Source organism: Penicillium cosmopolitanum (genome assembly GCF_028827165.1).
Source record: "Penicillium cosmopolitanum strain IBT 29677 chromosome Unknown utg000006l:49.0-5199605.0:1.0-5204138.0, whole genome shotgun sequence".
Taxonomy (NCBI): Eukaryota; Fungi; Ascomycota; class Eurotiomycetes; order Eurotiales; family Aspergillaceae; genus Penicillium; species Penicillium cosmopolitanum.
Genome location: NW_026622676.1, coordinates 3,076,854 through 3,085,981, shown reverse-complemented (window position 1 = coordinate 3,085,981; position 9,128 = coordinate 3,076,854).

Here is a 9,128-nt window from a genome sequence, read left to right as displayed (position 1 = left end):
AACTTAACCTACGAGGAAACCGCAGGACAAACCCCACCGGCAGCACTGTACACAGTGCCGAGTAAGTGGGCGAGACAAATGCAAAGGCACGCCGTGCGATCTACTTTAGTCTAGGGCTGGGATATTAACGGACGAGACCTATGTACGTTTGCTGCTAATGACGTTAGCGTTGGCAGATCGGATAGCATCAAACTGGTCCACAATGCGGTCTAGATGTACGTTCTCCTAAGCATGAGAGGCTTTCGGTGGATCTCGGAGAGGATGGAGGAGGGGTGGAGCTGCTGGAACGGAGGGGAGGGCGGGAGGAAGACAGAGAAGCAGACTAGAAAGAAAAGAAAAGGGTGCAAAGTCAAAATGGTTGACGTTGGATTGTGCAGAGGCCGTTTCAGGAACGAGTTAGCGTATTGGGCTGAGCGATTTCACGGAGTATATCGAGTTGATCGGCAGATAGACGGAAGCGACTGGGTCCGATCTGTCTTCTCCGTACGAAGTACTAACGCCATTTATGGAGTACGAATACAAAGTGGCTTTCGTATGGATTGCACAGTAGATATGCAGTTGATGCAGGCTTACTGCCACGCGCCCCACCAATGAAGCATGCGACCCATCGAGGCCCCCGTCTAAATAAACTCGAAACAGCTAACGGCCGCTTATCACACTTTCACTGGCCCGAGGTGCGTTCGTGAGTGGCAGGAAGAGTACTGTGTAACCCTGGTTTGATTCCTCCAGCCTCAAGCTGATTCCCGAACTCCCCAGCAGTGCAGATGACCGGCACATCATACGGGAGATATGTTGTTTCCCGTTGGTGCCCAGGTGTGCGGGGACATGACAGTGACAGCGACGGTCTTCCTCTTCCGACACTTAACATTGCCTACATACGAGCATACTCGTACGGAGTACTGGTGCTGAAGATGGCCAAGGCCAATGTGGACGCAGGTTGTCCCCGATGCGGGCCTCCACCCGACCTAGTCCAAGCTTGGCGTTCGAGAAGGCGTCGGATTTTGCTTTTTTGAGAGGGGACCTTTCTTCCAGGTGTATTTTTATCAAATTAACCATGTGAATGTCCGAAATGCTTGACCTCAGGAGACAGCGACCCTAAATTAGGGATCCGTTCATATCACCGGCCTCAACTGATCCTCCGTCTTCCTTAGACGGGGATAATCGGCTGAGGCTCAAGTGGAGTAGGCTCGATTTGAATTACAGTAGGAAGAGGCGATAGAATATCGGAATCACAGAGAAAGCCCAGTGCACGAGGCCCGCAGGACTGTCTGCACGCACACCCACACTCCCACACTCACCGATGAAAGATGGTGGGTGGGTGTCATTTGTTGGCTTCCAGAAGCAGGCTAGTACTCAAGTACTCCGGGAGGGGAAACCATAATCAGAGCCATTCACAGTCCAGTTGAGAATGTTGGATTGGTTAGGCCAATCAGGTAGTAAGCAATTCTGCCTACGAGTATCCATTGAGACTGAGCCTGAGCCTGAGTCTGCTCAGCCGGGAACTTCAGGAACTCTCAAGACTCTCGAAAGTTAGGGCTAAACCAGCCGGTGCATGGATCCAGTCCCCCCTTTTTTAAGTCTTCTCTTTTTCTCTTTTTGAATTAATCCCTTTTTTTTCCAAATGTTATTCTCGGGGGGCCGAGAGAAACGGTGTCATTCCAGACTCTCCGCTTATTGGTGCTAGGGTCGTGATCGATGCAGGGTGCATGGGTTGTCGCGTCAAGCCGTACCCGCAACGGGTCCCACCCTTTCAGCTGTCCTCGTTAAGATCGTCCCCCCTCCAACTCAGGAAATGATGGAGGAGCCAGGCCATGGTGCCATATCCACTTCGATCTACTAGCATGAATGCAAAGACCACCTATCTAGACTGCATCGAGTATAAGGTGTCCTCTCCGGCACGAGTCTCCGCTCTCTTTCTCGAATCACTGGCCACGCGGGTTTGACCATTTTCACGCAAGGAGCATCTTCATTTGCCGCTGACGGCATGCGAGCAGCCTGCCATCGTACCGTTCCAGAAAGGTTTCACGGTTGGAACAGTGATCTGATGGTGGTGGTGGAGAAAGAAGAGGAGGTCGTGTCGTGGAAGCGACCTCTTCTCCAACCCCTGGGCGGATCAGGTCAAGATCCTCTCGATTTGCTCTGCTAAGAGTGCCACTTCCGCCCCGGATCGACTAGGGAGGTCGGTTGAGTACGCATGTCTAGGATTGGGCATTAGCTCGGGCTTGCTTCCCGCTGACTAGTACTGCGACTTTGCTGCGACTTTTGTTGCTGCTTGCTCCTGCTAAATTCTGCCACGGCCGAAAGAATCAAAGTCAAATCCACGAAATGCCTCAACTCCTAGACTCAAAATCGCCTTACCCCCCGATGTCGATCCGACCTCGGGATACGTCATGCGCAACAAACAAAGAAAAAAGCCGGTTGCGCCGCCGTTTGAATATGGACCTCACTCCTTAGTCCGTCTTAGTGTCCTCTAGAGCCCTCCTGGTCGCCGAGTTCTGGACCCGTGGCTGAACTGCGCAGGCTGCGTCCGCATAGCAAATTCATTATTAATCGGCGTCGGAACCGGCGGAGATTAGAGATTGGAGACGACAGATTGCCTTTTACCCTACCCCTTCCCAAAGTTTTCCCCCTTCTGCTTCCCGCTGCCATACCATAGGCATACTCGACGCCACACTTTAGATAGTCATTCTAGTCACTCCAGATGGGGTACCGTCGGGGAAAACCTGGCTTTTGTGGTAGATGTATCGGGGCGCCGTGCTCCGTGTTGTTTTGGTTCGGCTCTTGGGCCCTTTGGGCTTGCTGCTGCATATCAAGTTCCCAGTGGGCCACGTTGGGAACTGGGGGCCGGGGTTCCCGCCCTTGCTGCGTGCAGATCGTGCTTAGAGGTGTCGATGCTGGTGCTGGGGAAGAACGGGAGCTACGTACTCGTACTGCTTGAGTTATTGATCTTCGCCGCAACTACTGTTCGCCTCTGCTCTTCCGTAGGTATACCCATTTAGTCTGTCTACACCACCTATCCTGTGCTGGATGATACAGGCATTCACGCCCGAAGAGTCGGCAATCGGCAAAGCTGATCGCATTGTGCAATCAGTCGATGCTGAGTCTCGCTAATCGCTCTAACATGGGTCAATGAGTCCTTGGCGCTAGCTTGAGGAGATTACCAGAGCCACCACTTGGCGTCAGTGTCGCGTCATAGATACGTAGCTGTTTGTATTATACTAGCATGATCGACTATGTCTGCCTGGTGAATTTCAATCCCAGTGATGGTGCTATAGTATACTACACTATAGTAAGGAGGATATCGGAGGATACATTTCGGATCTAGTGTAGACGCGGTTCGGAGGGGCGATGGACCATAGGCGTATCGTCCTCGCAGGCAACATCGCTAGAAATGGGCCAATTGGTGTCAATCTAATCCCTTGAATGTCGCGTCTCGTTAAGATCGACATCTTCCACCCAGCGCTGTCTTTCTCGTATTATGGCTATATCCTCGAGGTCTCAACCTGTGTACGGATAAACCAATATTATGCCCGCATTCGCACGCGCATCAACTCGAAATAAAGTTGTCGTACCCTTGTCGCTGAGCACGGAAATATCGTCTCCCCCCGGGAGGATCTGCCCCGGAAAAAACGCCAACGGCCGAGCGATTTTTAGGGTTTGAATGGGCTCGGAGGATGGACCACGCGGGGGACCAGGGGAATCCCTGGCTGGCGACCTCATTGGATCACCACCAAATTCCATTCTCCGCAGTCCGGATCGTCCTAGTACGCAGAGAGCAGTTCCGGCAGCCCTCAGCGAGCCAAAGACTGAAGGGATTGCGCCGGTTTCTGGCAAGCTAATGATTAGTTCGAGGTCCAGCCCGAGTCTTTCCTCCATCACACCCAGAACACTGCAGCTTGAAAGGCGAGCCTAAACTGGAGTGGGTAAGTAGTATTTACTCGTACGGAGTACTCGTACGAAATAGCGATTTTCTTTGTTTGCTTCTGGTTTTTGTTTTTTCCTGTCCCCCTGTCCTCTGACCAACGGGCGGCTCTGCCCGAATGAACACGCAATACAACCAAGAATGGCCCCCCCTTGGCTCTCTTTCCCATCATTCAGGCTTGTCTCGCTTCAGTCCAGATTCGCATGTGTTTCCATCTCTCCTGATCATCCACCGGAGGACCGAAATTCTCGCGAAATCGGGTCATTCCATGCGGCCCCACCATCCGCACCCGAAAATGGCCCACGAGCTCGACGGCGTGAGTACCGAGTCGCGATTGAATCAAGCGGTATCCCATATATCCACCTGGGATGTCGAAGTTGGCACATCACGAAAATTGGAGAAAAGTTGATTGGGCAAGATATAACAGTAAAAATGATAGTCACAAGAAACACGATGACCTCGCCAGACCGCAAGAATTTACATTTACACCGATACTTCTCAAGCCGCCGAGTTTGTGAGCCATCGTTCCCGCGGGCGTTAACCTGCAGCATCCAGCAGTAGCGTGTCGCGTGGCCCTCGCGAGATGTTTCAGAATCTCGCCGCAGCACGATGCATATGCAGGTTAGTGGGGCGCAAAGGGGAAGCTCGAGCGGTCGATCGTGAAGCGAATCGAATTGATTCGAATCCACCTTCCCTCCCCCCCCTCCTACACTCTTCACTTGTAGGGCTTGAGCACAAAAGCGCAAAGCACTCTCCACTTCGAACCAAACTAACTACTGTAGCGTCGAGCACTCCGTTGCTCCGCGGTCCTGCCGAGGTAGGCAGTTGTAGACCGTTTAGTGTTATGCTGTGTGCACAGAACGAAAGGTCAGTGGGGATTACAAGAGATCTGCGAGTCTCGCCAGGTCGAACACTGGCGCGGAACAAATTCCGGTGGGACATCGTGGGGTTTTTCTGGATAAAGTCAAAATAGATTATGCTCTTTGTTTTATCTCGTCTCTGGCTATTTCAACTAGCGTCGGCAGATACTTGCCTATGACAACATGACAACATCGACTGACCTTACCCGACCTATCCCAGGGCAGAGGACGTAGGGGGCGGAGATGGTACTAATCTCATTCAATCAATCAACCCATGCATCCAATGTATCCAGACGTCGATCGTATACAAGTTTGGTCTCAACACAATCAAAAAATTAAACTTGTAACCTTGAACTTGACTCCCATCACATTCATCCGCCACCTATAACACAGGTACTATGTAAGGCCAGCAAGACAATCAATAACAGGTTTACTCCGTAGAAACCGGCAGTCTTAGTCCGTGTGCCGATCCGGACGAATTCCTCTCTAACTCGCACCAGTCAGGGCCGCACAGGTGATAGAATGTGCATCGATCTCTCCCAGCGCTACGCGACCCGTACCATAACCTCGGATAGGTGCCTACATCCTCCATCTACATCCTGACTCGCCATCTCCCGGACATCCCACCGGAAGAGGAGAAATTATAATCAATCTATTCAGCCTTGGCACGACCATTCTTTTTTCCTCGTCCATCTCTATCCTCCGGATCCCTCAAAAATAAGCCTCTGAGCTCAGATTGATCTCATCTAGCCCGCCATGAGACCTCCAACCACCCCGCCCGAACGGCCCACTTGCCCCAAACGTCAATCCTTCCGCCAATACTTGTAAAGTATCAGCGCTAAGAGCATAACCGTTATTGCACAATAACCAATCGACTAGCCACAGCACGCCCGAGTAGCATTTACGAGTACGTCAGACAAGATTGGTATATCATAGTGACAGGTCTTGTCCATCTGCTCGACCTAATTGCCAAGCGGATGTGGAGGTTGGAAGGCGTCCGGAGTGCGATGCGATAACGTATGTCCTCGCGTGGCCTGTTTACGGGCATGACTCGTAGAGATGCATGCCATTTGTTTATAGCCGGAGCTCTGTGTTTCCCTCCCTTGGATACTACATACATATGTATTCCCAAGTCTTGGCATGCGGCTTGGCCAGGTTGGATGGTCGGTACGGAGTATGGATTACACAAGTACTGTATGCATGTTAGTGATGGGTGCTTTGAGTGGGTTTACCTCCGTGTGCACAAAAAAGTATCTGGTGAGAGATTTTGTATACCTGAATGGAGCACGGGGTCATTTTATACGTAGAATGAGAGCATGCGGTGTTCTGCTACGAGAATATACCCAGCCCGTCACGGACCACTTTGATATAATGAGTATACCTGTAAAACTTTCAATTATGACTACTAGTAGGTATGGTATATGGTTTGATTCTTGTCTTAGATTGAGTATTTTTCCCATGAGATCTAGATCCTAGAGAACTCATTTCATTACTTCGGCTTGGTGGAACCATTTTGCATGTGCGAAGGACTTGTTAAGTTGTAATGTCCGAACAAAGTACTCCGTACTCCGTACATCCCTCGAACATGGAATTTCCATCCTTCTCCTCTATCTCTTTTCGGCCCGCTCGCATGATCCTATGTATGTATACTCCGTACTTCATTTCGAAGCTGGAAAAGTACTCATCCGCAGAAGATTTAGTATCCCTACGCGAATCAGATCTCTACGGCGATCCAATGAAAAGCGAAAAACAAGAATTAGGAAGCCTAAACCAAAGGAATCAAAAACAGGAAATAGTAAATGCGGGGGCGGCTTTCCTCCCGTCCATCCACTTTCCTTCTTTTTTAATTTCTTTCTTTGTTCTATGGACGGGTAGCATTGGATTTTGTTAGTTTATTTTCACTGTTTTAAGTAATTGATATTCTCGATTCTCGGCTGCTCCACTCAATTTATGAAGATCATTCGACCAATTTGATTTTCTTTGTTTGACGCCCCCTCCTCCACCTCCGCCCCCTTCTTTCCTTACAGAGTACAAATGATACCATCGAAGGATCCCGATCTCTCTGGCTTGATTCCTCTCTTCTTACTGGCCACGCCAATCCTACCACGTCCGGCAATGCGGGAAATCCCGCTGCGAATCTTGGATACGCGCGGGTCCACACAAGAAAGGAAACGGAGTAACGCAAACTCCTACGGAGTACTCCGCACTTAGTAACTGAGGGTTAGTTAGTTAGTGGACGGCGCATGTTGCAGGGTTGGACTGGGAGAAAGTGGATTCGATTAAAGTACGGAACGGGCTGATCTACGCCAGCCGAGCGAGACATGGGGGCGATAAGTCTAAAACGCATCTTCTCGCGGGTAAATTGAACCAGGGGCTAACTAGGCTGGTCGTAATAATGTGTGTGTTCGGCTCCGCGGAGGTCGAGTACGAGAATGAAGACTGAGGAAGGACGGGGCACTCCGTTCCCTTTCGCCCGGCTGTTTTAGAATGTTAGACTTCAAGTTAGGCTTGAAAAAGAGGAAACGAAACGAAATGAGGTCGGAAACCTATCTCCGTTGGTCCCTGCTGTTGGCCCCTGCTCTTCTCTGTCACTCATTGCTTCAGCCATGGAGGTTAGTCAAGTCAAGGCGTTGCTCAATTCTTGGGCCCCGGTGAGTGACAGGATGGTTACATTTTCAGCACACAAAGATACAAAATACGCCGTACATCTCAGCTCATGTCAGCCCCTCTTCGCCCCTAGCGAATGATGAAAGGAGATGGGGTTGAAGAGATGGAGTCGTGATGGGGGGGATGGGTGAACCCGGGCAATCACTGCGTCATTGGGGGCTTGCGAGGGGCTGCTCCTTTTGAATCACACTCCTCTCTCTCTTCCCCTCCGGCGAATTGGAAGGGTTGTGGCCGCCGAATATCGCATAAAGAAATATTGGATTTGACTTTCGTCGCCCCCAAGACCGAGACGGATAAAATGTTTGCTACATTGGATTGCGCACTGTGCTGATTGTGGCGCTGATGGATGGATTGAGATGAACCTCGTGCAAGTCCCTGGCCTGTTTTTCATTTTTTCCATTCTTGCTTTTTCGCTTTTCTCACTTTCTTTTCCATATTCGCTGTGCGTCTCTCGATCATTTGATTCCATCAACATCTGGAATCGACGGAGTAGCTGCAGCCCTTTCCGTGTCGTTTTGACTAGATTTACCTTTAATATTTTACATTGAATGTACTACCTGCCCACGACAGGTATGTGATTTGCACTTCGATATAAGGGGGCAATATAATGTCCAAGAAACGTACACATCTTGCGCCGTAGCCAGACATAGAAATGAGCTCCAGTCCTTTTGTCAAACCGATCAACTCAACCTCCGTACCCTGACTGTACACCCATAGAAGGCCCCGAGGCAAGACACTGGCAGTTTTAGACGCCGAGATTATTTCCGAACAGAAAAGAAACCATATGTGGCGTCACGGTGTGTACTGCTTCCCGCTGGCATGTACGTCGATGCAATTCGTACGCGCAGAACTGGATCTTCATACACAAGTACTTACATCATCGCGTGAGTACGTTCGTACATATAGTACAAATGTAGGTACAGTAGCGGAGCTGTGACCCGTATACATACTTAAGTACTTATTTTCTGTACGGAGATGCTGCATAGTAATGCAGGCAGGGTAGGAGAGAGGTACTTATGTACGTGAGCAAACACCACACATTTTGCCTGTATCCCGAGGTCGTCAAGTCTGAATAATGAGCAGAGTGATGTGGCACTTTCTTTCCTTTCTCTGCGGTCGTTCTTGCTGGGAGGTCTGTATTTCGTTGCTTTTTTTCGCTGCTAACTTTACCTGAGAGTACTCCGTACTCCGCAGGGGCTGGTTCGACATGTACGACATGCGGGATATTGATCACTTACTGCACCTGTACAGAGTGTCGATGATCTGGATAGGTAAGAAAGACAGAAAGGAAGGAGAAAAAAAGGGGTTAGATGACATCATGCAGCTACTACAGATGCAGATGGCTCGACTTGATTTGACTTGACTTTGGCTTATGGTCGCACAAGAGCTGAAATGGCAGCTCGAGAACCCTTTTATTTCCAAGTTGTTCTCCTGCTGTGGCTCTGGTGAGGCGTCCAAGTGTTATTTCTACGGTCTGCTTATTTTCATGGCGACTTTCAAATTAAAAGGAAATATACTAGTAGTGACTGTCACGATGTGTTTGCATTCCGTTTGCTGGGAAGAGATTGTATTCGAGTCAATTTCTCCATCGGCCTGAAATTGAATGTCATTTGGCATGAGCAGGCTCAGGAGTACCTAGTCTAGTACTTGCTAATAGGCCTCCTACCTGGACAATCTTC